Raw genomic sequence first — 14,855 nt, forward strand, 5'->3', positions numbered from 1 at the left:
TTCCTCAGATAATACTTCAATAATGCTAGATCTATAGAAACATTATTGATTCATAAACATGTGCACTATCTTCTTCAAAGCATTCAAGTTTATATCTCCTTTAGCAATTGAAATCAATTGAAACTTTTATATCATCTCATTCAAAAACAAACTTTAATATCTATCGATAAGTAGCGATGAATTAATTATCTTTATTAAAAACTACAGTGTTGTGATTATATTCACTCTCCAAACTTGATTTCTTTAATGCATTCTGTTAATTGTTATTAGGAATTAAAGGTAAAAAATCATTGAGTAGATATTTCAAGGGTCAATAACCTTGATCAATGTTGCATGTTATAACAAAAACAAATCAATCGCACACAAAAAGCAACGATCAGTTAATATTAAAGGTTTTTCTTCATCTTATTCTCTTTAGCCGTTATATAAAATAATGAATTGTTCTCGAATGTCACTGTGGAACTATATATTTATTCTTAACTTTCAAATTTTTATTTTATTGACGAAACTGATTTCATCCTTTTCTGGTCACACATAAATTTCATCACTGAGAGTTGGCCTTAGGAGGATTAGATAGGATGTGGTTTAGATCATGTATATGGTCTAAATACAATGATAAGCTGCATAATAGTAAAGACTTTAGTTAACTTTAAAATTTCTGCTATCTCAAGATGGAAACAGTTTTTCTTCTTTGAAAATCATTCAACGGATAAATTTGACTAGTTAAGAAGCATATTTTCCTTCACCTAAATTCTCTTAAATTCATCTTGACATTTTTGTTTTAAATACTTTTTTTAGTTTATTATAACACAGAAGATAACTGAAATGCAAAAATATATAATTGAAATAACAGCAATGGTTAGTGGCTAATAAAAGACTACTTCACGTTTCCATATATTAGTATATGATTTACATATGCATAATAAGATAGACATCTATATTTGATGAAGGGTTTATAATTTGAAAACATCCATCACCAGTCAGGATATGGTTTTAACATTTTAGTGTAGTGAGGGGAACAGAAGGTTAGGAGGGGAAGAAAAAAATAGATTTATCAACGAGGTCGCACCATTGATCAACTTATACTGTATTTAATTTATTAGATAATTGATAAAGGTAATGTAGATAATGTTCAGATCGAGAGCAGTATTTTTGACACAAATAAAAGTGAATGGTTGCAAGCAAATTTTGTTTGTGAATGTTGTATGACTTATGAATCGAACAACATTGAATATAGAGTACAAGAAGATCAAGTGGTATGAAATATACATAAACGCCCATACTGTAAGAGTAGCGTGAATTGAGTAAGGGTTCAAATGGTTTCGATAATATTAAGTAATAGAGAAAGAATAGAGGATTATTGGATGGGGTAAAGATTGTGTACTTAGGATGTGTTGACCGAGGAGCGAAGGTGGCCGATAAAGGAATGAACAAGTTGTCATTATAAAAGAGAGACTACATAAAAGACATAGACAAATTCCTCAACGTCTGTAATAGATTAAGTGAGATACTGAGGAACTTTTTGTTACTTTAGGTGAATGAAGTTGGAGAGCATTTTATCCGTTGACCATCAACTCAATATTTTTGAGTTGCGATGCCTGATTCCTTAAGTACTCTCCAGACGTACTTTGTGGTTCCAAAGATTAAAAATTGGTCTTCTGAATAATTGCAGCGGCTGATTAGAAAAGAAATTCCTATTCAGTACGTCTTCAGGTACGCCTTCAGTGCGGTAATGGTGATATATCTAATGCTCTGAAAATTGTTATGTTCTTGAAACGATGTGTTATTTAATGGCCTTGGACCAAACGATGGAGATTGTTCAGGAAAGGAAATTTTGTTCTTATCTTTCAATAATTTTCCGGCTAAGTCTTCCGTTGAGAAATGTAATATACGTTAGTTTCATGAATAAGCTGCTTCTTCTCTTGATATAGAACCTATACATATGGATTAAAGGGGATTTGTTATGTGCTTCCGGTAAAATGTTGTCTTAAAATATTTTCTTAGATGCCAACACTCATATTTTATTGCATTTAATGTTGAATTGAATACATTGAGCAGTACTCACCAATGTCTGCTGCCTGTATTGCCAAGCTTTTTCAGCCCTCTCAATAACTGGGGGAGGACCAAAATACTTCACTTCCCCTCAGGGAAATGACCAATATCTTATGCCTGCAACCTGCTGCTGACTGCTCTTCTAGTGAAGCAAATTGACTTCGTGCCCTTTGGCTATGGTGCCTACCCGAACATGGACGTGCTGCCGTCCCCAATGTCAATATTTTGCCTATGTAGGACCTGATGATCAAAGTCGATATACTTATGGACAGCCACTTCACCACCTTCAAGACCTCCATCAACGCCCCCACTCCTAATGAAAAGGAAAATTATTCAATAATGACTGAGGTTGATTTGAAAGTGGTAAGACACAGATGCAACAAAGCCATTCACCATCCATATATACCACCCATCCTCACATCCCAACTAACAACTTCTCCAGGCACCATCAGCAACAGATATGCTACTACCATACCATATTCGGGGCTGCTTTGAAGAAATATGCAAATGTTTGACAGTGGCCAAAAAAAAAAAACCTATAAGTAGGCCACCTTTTCTTCTCACATGTTGTAGGTAAATGCGTGCGATTTTTGGGTGACACAGGTTCGTGCTATTCTCTTCTGCCAAGATTACTGTCCAGTACACGACATAGTCTGCCTGAATCTGCCAACTTCCGCCTGTAACTGCCAACAGATCTGTGATACCTATTCTGCGATTATGAAACCTTCTCATTGTCTTTGGGATGCTCCAAGTATAATAGGAAGTTTCTCGTTGCTGACGTCACATTGCTAATCTTTGGTGCGGATTTACTCTCACATTTCCACCTCCTGATTGATGTTACTCACAGACGATTAGCCAAAATGGACTCTTACTCATCAACATCTATTCACCTCGCCTCTCCGACCTCTCTCTCACACATCAGCGCACACACGAATGCCTTTGCCCGCCTTCTCCCTACTTACCTTTACGTTTTCCATCCAGAACTTCATCAAACGCCAGCGGTTTCCACCAAATACGGTATTTATCACCATATCAAGATGACAGGGCCCCATAGCATTCACCAGATTCAGGCGTGGGGCAATGGATTGTTTGGTAGCCACTAAATACGCTCACCAAAATAGAAGAATGGGCCTTTGCCAGGCTCCGAGTCCATAGTGGTCCTCCTTACACATCGTCCTGAATAGAGATAGGTCTGTGTGTGTGTGTGGGGGGGAGGGGGGGCGGGGGTTCATAGGCAGATGAACATGCAGAAACAACCGAATTACGAGCCCCTCCCGAACATCACCGATGTGACTTCCTACTTGCACAAAGTGAAGGTTTTCTCTATGCTCGACCTCATGGAGTGTTATCAGGTGCACTTGGATCCAGAAGACAATCCCAAGACCGCCATCACCCGCCCCTTCGGTACATCCGCCTTCAATTACTTCTGTTTTGGCGTTTTTAATGCTAGGGACTCTTTTCAACAACTCATGGATGGTATCTCAGGGGATCTCCCTTAATGTGTATGTTACATGGACAGTACACTTGTGTTCAATTCACCTAAAAAGTCACACCTCTGTATCGTGTTCGGTCGCCTACAACAGAACGTCCTTGTAGTCCGCCACAACATGTGTACCATCGGTGCCAATGAAGTATCATTCTTAGAGAACTTTATCACTCTTGAAGGAGTCTACCCTCTGCGACGTCAGTACTGGTAGACCTTAACTATGGATACATGATCCATTACACCAACTGGTGTTTGATTTCATTCATGACCTTTCACATTCGTCCTGCCGATCAACTGCATAATTACTGAAGACAAAAATCATTTGGCATGGTACTACTAAGCATCATTTTGCCAGCATTCATGTTGATGAAGTAGTTCACCCACCCACATCACAATGACATCTTTTCTGTTTTACCATCATCGACCACTCCACTCTTACAGCCCTGCAGCCAACGGAATAGTAGAACGTTTTCATTGCATCCTTAAAGCAGCTTCGATGTCCCACTGTTAGGACTCCAACTGATTTACCCAGTTTCCCTGGGTCCTCCGGGGACTAAAAGACACTATGGATGTCTTGGCCGCTGAAATGGTATATGTCGACCTGTTAGTCGGTCCTGCCGAATTTTTTCCTTCTGCAACCTCCCCCGGCAATCTACAGCGCCTACGCCACGCTGTTGGCAAATTTACTCCATGCCATCAGACTTACAAGACCCCAACTAAGCAACACACACTGACAGATTTGCACTATTTAATGCACGTTTTACAGAGAAACGATATTAGCAACACACATTAATGCCCCCTTACACGGGCCTTTTCCTCGTGATCTATCACAATCCGGAGGCTTTCTTAATCAACAATTAAAGCAAAGAAGACTGGTTCTCCATTGATCTCCTAAAACTTGCATATCTCCTGAGAGATGATCCACCTACAGTGCACTCTCAAGAGCATGGGCCCTATTTCACATATAGTGGTGGCTCATGGCTAATATCAGTGGAGGTGCTGATTAAAAAAAAAAAAAAAAAAAAAAAATGAGGCCTTTGTTTTAATATTGCGTGGAATGAAACAGTCATAAGAAAATGCATTCAGAAACTTGATAGAATCCTAAAAGAGCAAAATTTGATCATTTTTACTTATCATAACTTAGATTGTTAATTTTCAAGCTAGAGCCGTTCATTTAAAATTGGATCCCTTTTTCCTGTTTTAATATGAATAAAAAGATCTATTATTTTCTCCTTGATCACTGGACGAATAACTAAAAATAAAAAAAAAACAGGGGAAAAATAAATTGAATTGAATAGATAGAAAAAGGATGATAATATAATTCAACATTTTATCACATTCAAGAACATAGTTCACAGTTCCTAGCACAACACCCATAAAGTAAAAAAGAAATTACCCTTCGCTGATAATACAAGGTCGGCACTGTGGTAACGACAGTGCTATCTCCCTATCAGCCCGTGTCTCAGACTGCCCTATAGCTTCTTTTGCGCAAACACCACGTAGCTGGATCTGTGAAGTGCACAGTTTTATACAAAGATTTTTCTCTGTTTTTCATAAAGTGAAGTATTGCTACTAACATTAAGCTAAAGCATTACATATTGTACAAGTATAAAGAAAGAATTGAAGAAAAATCATTATATTGAATATTATCAATATTGTTAAATGAAATTAGGAGCTACTGCAGTTCCACGGTGCTTACCACGAGCCGCCACTGTGCATATGTATGCCTTTATTAAGGGGGAGCCATGTACGCACGTGTTTCACACACGTTCGTATACTGACGGCAATTCCTTTTTTGTTATATGTAGCTCTCTCCCTCACTGATAACAGAGCCTGTATAAGTTTGCCTCTTCATACATTAGTCTCATTGAATTTTTTTTTTGTGACATTCTTGCTCAGAACTGCTTATTTATAAACTCGCTATCTGTTGAAATAGTTAGTTGCATTCATCTCGGTTCTAAGTTTTTCTTGTTAATAAAAATAAACTTCATTTATCATAACAAAATAGACGAATATATGGAAAAGGACCACCACACACAAGACTCTCTCTCTCTCTCTCTCTCTCTCTCTCTCTCTCTCTCTCTCTCCTCTCTCTCTCTCTCTCTCTCTCTCTCTCTCTCTCTCCATTTTATTTTCCTTTATTTTAATAACAGCATTTGAAAAACACTCCCTGTGGTACATATGAATGTGATATGAACAATTTTCTTGAACAAATCCTTGTATAATCCCGTAAATGAGGTTGTTGGGGACAGGTGTTTCATTTTCGTTGCCTCTTCGGACAGAATTCTAATCTCTGCAACATTTGCCAACAGTGACATTATCATCTGCCTTGATCTGTCTGTCTCTAGAAAGATTCATTTATCCTGACATGTGGAGAGAGAGAGAGAGAGAGAGAGAGAGAGAGAGAGAGAGAGAGAGAGAGAGAGAGAGAGAGAGAGAGAGAGAGAGAGAGAGAATATCCAAGTTAATCCGACCATATATTATATATGCATGTAAATATGTATGGTTCTCATCTACTCAGAGGACAATTAAGGACAGTTAAATTTCTATTTTAAGTACATATGTATAAGCATACACTTATATATGTTTAAATGATGTCTGTGCAAAATCAATTTAAACAGGTTATCATAAATAGTTTTAGAGGAATTTATTACTGCGATGGTAAAAAACCATAATTATTATGGAACTTAAATTAAATGTTATTACAACAAGAGAAACCAATAAACATCGGCGATCATTTTGATTGTTAGAGAGAAATATTAGGGCACAGATGACCTTAGAAAAATAAAATATATTCGTGGCAAGGCAAAATAGATGAATATTTTGATCAAAATATGATATGAGTTGAGGAGAGTAACGTTGCTTTAAAAAAGAAATATTTGAAAATTGATATAAAGATTCATTTCAAGAGTTTTCCAGACACGATCCTACTTCGAGGACCAAATGGCCATATGGTGTTCTTTGGTCAAAGTACAGAGATGTGTGGAAGTGATTTGTTTTTCCTGAAGATATGTACGTAGTTAAAAACAAATATTCTAATCCAAGAAGAGAACTTACAAATATCTAATATATATAAATTAACTCCTTAAAAAAGAATAACGGACAAGGGAAAGGATTTGACATCCAAACTAATATTCTGTAGGAGTGCGAAAATTATATATAAAATAACATGGAGAAGCGGAGGAAAGATTACAAGTAAATAAATGATAAGCAATGGTGGTAATGATTTACCTATTACGCTGAATGGAAAAAAGAAACTTACATGACATGACTCCTTTCACACCTTGATAAAAAGGAAAAATAAATTCCTCCAATCATGCGTTGGTAGTAATATATATAATCATGTGATTAAATTTATCTGTATCATGTGATTAAATTTATCTGTATTCTTTCTGATAAAGAAATGGAATATATAGTTATGACCTATCCGTTCTCTGTATTTATCATCATACTTTATCATTCTGATATGCAAGGCTGTTGACATCAATCATCCGAAGTGATTGTTTCTACCTGAATGAAACTATATTAGTTATCTGACATATTGAAATGCAGCGATATGTCATAAACTATGTCTACCAGTGTACTTAAATATAACCCCTAATAATAAATAAGTCAGAGTCTTGGACAACACATTCTTAATAAATTTACCACATTTGGAAGCAGACGAACACGATTATGGACGAGATTGAGGGGAAAGCCACAGTGAGTATGTCGGCTTCGACATGCTGTTGATGAGCTGATGCCTATTTGGTCGCATATAGGGAGGGTACATTATGGGTGATTTTTCTTATATCTTTCTTTTTGTGAAGAAAAAAAAACTTGATTGAATTAGACCAGTTGGCTTTATTACGCACAAGGTTAGCCATCATATTTTCATTATGATAATGTTTAATTAGCAAACAAACGATAATTACAAACAGGTCCTATTTTTTTCCTATTTTTTTTTCATTAATCCAATGTAGCATAATTTTCCCATTTTTTTCAACTCTAAATCAATTACTGAGTTGTGCCTTTTTTTTTTCTTTTTGTCTATTCAGCTATTTTTGTAAAATAATTTTATTATTGGCGTCAACATCTAGTTGATTTGAAATAAAACATCACATCAATTATATAATTGATTAATAATATTTTATTTTTTTTAATCGAAATGTGCTTGATAACATCAGAGTTGGAAAGATATAATCTAATTAGAAGTGAGATGCATTTATTATTACTAATTATGGAATTATAAATTTTTTGTAACAGTCATTGAAAATATCTTCAATAATGGTTCATTAGGCGGTTGATTTTGAAAAACATATTTTTCATGAATTTCATTAACAATTTTCCCGAATGGATTTCATAATAAGACCTAATAAAATCATTATAATTTTTGTTTCACTAGCAGTTAAATTGAAATGAACATACATGTCCAATTGTTAAAGCGTAGCTTGTTCGAAATCATGAGGGTGAAATTAAAGCTTTTAGTGACCATACTCTAGATATGTAATTACCAAATGTTCTGTGTAACATGTTTTTATTCATAAAATTACTCTAGTTATTGATGTTAATTGTTGAATTCTAAAACAGAATAAAATCAGTTTATGTTATTTTGACATATCTCCTTGACTAAAATTTAATCGCTCTTGATATTCTGTATTTCATATTCAATAGAATCATTAGGTTGTATCTTTAAAGTAATATACATTTCTACTTTCTGAGAAGGACTCTTGCTCTTTAAATATGGATGTTCACAATTCAAATTCTTATTTCGTTTTAGGATATGTACCTCAACAAAAATAATCTTAAATCATAGCAAAAAAACCAACTAGTGAAAAATAAAAAGAAAGACAAAGTTACACATTTTGTTATGCCACATTGGGTATGCTATTTGTGGGCACAGAAGGTCTTAAGAAGCATTTATGAAATTGCTTGTCTCTATATATAAGAAATCATACCTGGGGATATCATGTAATTTACCAAAAGCTCTAAGATATATTTTACTTTATATAAATAAGAACGAAATCATTAAAAAAATTATGTGGCAAACATAAAACAAAGAAAAAATTTTGGCCTCAGAGACAATCTCAGTAACGTTTGTTGGTGTTGATGTCAAAGAAAATGTTATGCAGACCGTTTGTTGAATGACCAACTGGTCGAAAGCTAACTCGTCAAAAACAATTAGTCGAAACACCAACTGGTCGAAATGACAATTAATATAACGACAATTGTTGGAAAAAAACCTTAAATAATATACAAAACAAAACTTAAAATAAAAATGTTTTAGAAGAAAAAAAAATGGAAAGAAAATTATCCGTTCATTTTGATAATAAAAATAAAATGATTAAGACGCAATATATAAATCTAGGACAAGAAAAAAAGCGTTATCATCATCATCTCCTCCTATGCCTATTGACGCAAAGGGCCTTGGTTAGATTTCGCCAGTCGTCTCTATCCTGAACTTTTAATTCAATACTTCTCCATTCATCATCTCCTACTTCGCACTTCATAGTCCTCAGCCATGTAAGCCTGTGTCTTCCAACTCTTCTAGTGCATTGTGGAGCCTAGCTGAACGTTTGGTGAACTAATCTCTCTTGGGGAGAGCGAAGAGCGTGCCCAAATCATTTCCATCTACCCCTCATCATGATCTCGTCTACAAATGGAACACGAGTAATCTCTCTTATAGTCTCTTTTCTTATCCTGTCCTACCATTTAATCCCCAATATCCTTCTGAGGGATATTGGAGATGCTTTCTTTGTCATATCATGACTCATGTCCATACAGTAACACAGATCTCACTAAAATTATAAGTAGTCTGATTTTTTAAATGTAAATTCGGTGGATTCAATTTCCAAATTTTACTTAACCTAGCCACTATCTGATTTGCTTTTTTCCATCTTTCACTAAAATCTAATTCTAAAGACCCTGTATTGTAGATCATAATTCCTAATTATTTAAATGATTCTACCTCAATAATCCTTTGTCCTTCCAATGATATTTTATCTTCCATTGCATACTCTGTCCTCATCATCTCTGTCTTTCTTTTATTTGTCTTCAGCCCAAATTCGTGAGATATTTCATAGATTCTAGTAAGCAGGCATTGCAAATCCTGTGGTGTTTTACTAACAAGGACATCATCATCAGCATACTCTAGGTCTGCTAAATTCCTATCACCAATCCGATCTAATGTTCTCCACCATCTCTGATTATTTTATGCATTACAAATTCCATGTGGAGGATAAACAACATTGGCAACAACACATTCCTTTGGAGTACTCCGCTGATCACTGGAAATTCCTTTGATAAGACTCCATCAACATTAACTTTGTACTTGCTATGCTCATGAACAAACTTAGTCAAATTTACATATTTAAGAGGAATTCCATAATAACCCAGGACTCTTGAAAAAATTGGCCAGTGCCCACTAACAAAGGCTTTTTCATAGTCTACAAAAGCCATCAAAAGGGGATTTCTGTAGTCTACGTATTGCTGTACCACAGGTCTCAAAATGGAAATTTTGTCAGTGCAACTTTTAGCTTTTCTAAATCATGCTTGTTAATTTTTTTCTTTTGCTATTTTCACCAACACTCCAAACTTCCATTCATCAGGTTTTGCCTCTTCATGCCACATTCTACAAAATATTCTTGCAAGTAGTCTGGGAGTCATTTCATTTCCGGCCAGTATCATCTCGGTAGTTATTACATCGTATCCAGTGGCTTTCCATCTCTTTAATTTTTTCAGTATAGCTTCGACTTCAAATACACTGATTTCATTCATGGGCACATCAAGGTCTTCATCAGCTTCAGGTATATCAGGCAAATTATTCACTTCATATGTCCTATTCATAACCTCACTAGAGTGTTTCATCCAAGGTTGTATTTCTTCATCTTATGTTGCTGTAACGGAGCCCTATCTCTTTTTGATAGGTATATGCTTCTTCTTCTTTGTCTCAGTCGAGATTTCATTAATAATTTTATGAGCAATTCTTACACCATAGTCACATCGTAAATTCATAGCTTTCTCAGCCTCATCTGCTTTACTGTCTAAAATATTCTCTCTAGTCATTACTGGCTTTTCTTTTGCCTTCGCTATCAATACTGGAATACTTAGCATGCTCTACCTTGTAATTTTCATTACTTCTTCGAAAACTTTCAATAATCAGTTTCTGTCTTTGTTTTCTTTTTTATAGTATCCCAAGTATCATTTGATATTCTAGGCTTCCTAAATGTAACTGTGTGTCCCAAGACTTAACTATCCACTCATTGATATATGTTCGTAATATCACAACATTCCTCATTATTTGTCTGTTCTTCGTCTCGTAAATTTTCTAAGACTACGAATTTATTCCTTAATTCAGTTACATGTGTTTCTCTGTGCTCTTCTTCTAAGTGTTTAGTTGTATCAATCGCATGTATTCTACCCATCTTTCTGTTGGGTGCTTTAAGTTTTAATTTCAGTGTGGCAACGAGCAGCTAGTGATCACTACCAATATCTGCACCTCTATATCTTATATTTTTTTTCAGTTTCCTCCTTCTCTCTTTATCAATGGCAATATGATCAATATGATTTTTGTAATTGCAGAATGGTGAAGTCCATGTATACTTGAGGATGTTCTTGTGTTGAAAAAGAGCACCTCTGATAACAAGATTGTTTGCTAAACAGAAACGTATGAAATATGCTCCATTTTCATTTGGAACTTCATCAAAACCTTTGACAACCATTACATTCTCCATTCATTGATTATTTCATCCAACATTAGCATTGAAGTCGCCAATCCAAATTTTCATATCTCTCTCAGGGATCTCATCTACTACTCTCTGCAGTTCTTTATGGTATATATATATATATATATATATATATATATATATATATATATATATATATATATATGTATATTATATATAAATGAATATTTATATATATATATATATATATATAAGCATATAAATATAAATAAATATATATATATATATATATATATATATATATATATATATATTTATATATATATACAGTATATATATATATATATATATATATATATATATATATATATATATATATATATATATATATATTTATACATATGCATATATGTACTTATATATATATATATATATATATATATATATATATATATATATATATATATATATATATATATATATATATATATATGTATGTATTTATATATATGCATATGAATATATATATATATATATATATATATATATATATATATATATATATAAATATATATATATATGCATATGCATATATATATATATATATATATATATATATGTATATAAATATATATATTTATATTTGGGCTCAAGCCATCTCGTCCTGATGGAAGGTTCCTAATAGTTGCTTCCAAAGGGATATTTGACTACAATGATATTCCCAGAGATTTTACCTTTAGGTCTTCAGAATTCTAACTCCTGGCGCGAATATCCCTAAATTTTTCTCAAGGATATTGTATAATATCAGGGGACGTATTCTTTACCAGCAACATAGAAATCTGCATCCCGAATAGTGTTTACGCTTCGAGGGGAAAAGTGGCAGAATTAGAAGGTTACCCTCAGTTCCCATTCCTACTATTGAGTATCACAACTGCGTCACATCTAGGATGGCAGAAATTCTTAATTCTGTAGCTATTTCGCACGGTGGTGTTCCCTGTTGATCTGACATTTTTGATTGATTTTCCAGCTTCATTTGCCTCTGGAAAGTTGAGTATTGAGTCTTCACAATATGTGTATTTTAGCTCCTGTCTCACAGTGAAATTAAAGTAATTTTTTGTTTCTAGAAGCTAGGCGTATTACCGGAGGCGCCATGGGCGCTGTTGTTCGTTAGACATGTGTTATTTAGTTAGTAGAACGACATTCCTGGTTTAAATAGCAGTAATAATTTAATTATGGGAGCTATTTAGGCATTTTATACTTGTAAAGATATTTATATGCATAATTTTCCTTTTCTGTGTCGATCGTATATGTCAGAGTTTCGGTGATATAGGTAACCGAGATCTCGTCTTGCCTAGGAAACCTAACCTAGGCAACATATACTTTGACATTTCCCGGCTACCCACGTGTATTGGTTATCAATTCATCGGACATTGATATCTCCAAGAATTTTATATAACCGATGCTGGTCTCTAATAGAGATTTAAGGGTAATCTCTCTTCCCTCTGAGTGTAGCCTTAGGCCTCGAGTTTTAATTCAGGCATGACTAGCCTAGGGTTTTCTGTCTCTTCCCTTAACAGCAGATGGAAAGTTTTTTGGATTCTTTCAGAACCTCAGAGTATTTAGTCTTGTGCCGGAGGCTGAATAGTCCTTCCCCTACCAGCTAGGCTGCCGGCATAGGAGGCTAGCCCTCCCTAGGCTACACCTGAAGTGGTTGTATGATGCCGCCACCTTCTCCCTGTGGCCTAGTAGACTAGTCCTTTGCTTGCAGACCCTAGGCTGAAGAGTAGTACACTAATGAGGCATAGGATGGCGCCGCACTGGAACTCTGTTTCTCCCTTGTTGAAAAAAAGCGGCACTGCTACCGTCCCCTTAACTGTATTGGCAGACCCCAAGCTGGAGAATAGAAGAATTTCTTGCCGCCTAGGATGGCGCCGATAATGAAACAGAGTTTCTTTGGGGTGTGTAGGTCCGGCAACATTGCCGGCTCCTTCCACATTTCATACAAGTACAAGATCCTTTTCCATCCCCCTCTGTTCTTTTATGATGGCTGAGCCATTGTCTTTCTTGAGCCGACATCCTGCAACCTCACTGTTGCCGGTGGGTTGCCGGGGCTGGCCAGACTGCCTCTCTCCAGCTGTTGTCAGGCTGCGTGTGACTATGCTAGCTGCAGGCAGCCATGACAACTGCCGGCGGCCATGTTGGCTGCCGGCGGCCATGTTGGCTGCCGGCGACCATGTGTTTTACAACTGTCGGCGGCTATGGCGGCTGCCACCGGCGATGCATGCTATTGGTAGCCATATCATCTGTCGGCAGCCATGATGGCTGTGGGTGGAAAGTCCCTTCTGTTATCAAGGTTCTTCAGTTCTCCTTGGACCGCTGGCCACAAGTTCTGTTGTCGGGGTATTGCTCTGGCCGGCGGTAGGCCGGTCAGGCAAGCTCAGATAGGTGCTGACTCAGCCGGCAGCACGCCAACTGTACTAGTGCTGCCGGAGGCTAGCCTGCTGGTGGTGTGTCGGCGCGACCTTGCTGGCGATAATACCGTGGCTGGATGGAAGCCTTAATGTTACATTCTCCCCTTCCGTTGGAACTTTCCTTCTGGAGAAAGGCAGTAAAATTAGGTTTTTACATCCTTAATTACTGTATACATACTCAGTAACAGGTAGCTTTCACTCCATGCTGTCTCTCTCTCTCTTTTAGCTAGCATGCTGGATATACCTGCAAGAACTAACTATGCCGGCTATATGCTGGCTGAATTACAGTATATCTCTATACAGGTAGTCAGTAAATTTGCAGTATAGGATATTCTGAAAACAGAAAAACTACTGTATATAATATACTAGTAGTTATTTTCCAATATATCTTGGGTATCCTTGTCCAGATGTTTGCGGCCAGATAGCCTTTGGGGAGGAGGGCAGGAAGCCCCCACGGGAGGAGGGGGAGAATGTCGTGTTGGAATTACTCCCGTCTGTGCCGGCTCTAGAGCCATTGACATCGACATCTTCACCCCCTACCCCTCTATTATTATTATTATTATTATTATTACTTACTAAGCTACAACCCTAGTTGGAAAAGCAGTATGCTATAAGCCCAGGGGCTCCAACAGGGAAAATAGCTCAGTGCGGAAAGGAAAAAAGGAAAATAAAATATTCTAAGAAGAGTAACAACAATAAATATCTCCTATATAAACTATAAAAACTTTAACAAAACAAGAGGAAGAGAAATAAGATAGTAGAGTGTGCTCGAGTGTACCCTCAAGCAAGAGAACTCTAACCCAAGACAGTGAAAGGCCATGGTACAGAGGCTATGGCACTACCCAAGACTAGAGAACAGTGGTTTGATTTTGGAGTGTCCTTCTCCTAGAAGAGCTGCTTACCATAGCTAAAGAGTCTCTTCTACCCTTACCAAGAGGAAAGTGGCACTGAACAAGTACAGTGCAGTAACCCCTTGGGTGATGAAGAATTGTTTGGTAATCTGTGTTGTCAGGTGTATGAGGATAGAGGAGAATATGTAAAGAATATGCCAGACTATTCAGTGTGTATGTAGGCAAAGGGAAAATGAACCGTAACCAGAGAGGAGGATCCAATGTAGTACTGTCTGGCCAGTCAAAAGACCCCATAACTCTCTAGCGGTAGTATCTCAACGGGTGGCTGGTC

Source organism: Palaemon carinicauda, chromosome 13 (assembly GCF_036898095.1).
Source record: "Palaemon carinicauda isolate YSFRI2023 chromosome 13, ASM3689809v2, whole genome shotgun sequence".
NCBI lineage: Eukaryota > Metazoa > Arthropoda > Malacostraca > Decapoda > Palaemonidae > Palaemon > Palaemon carinicauda.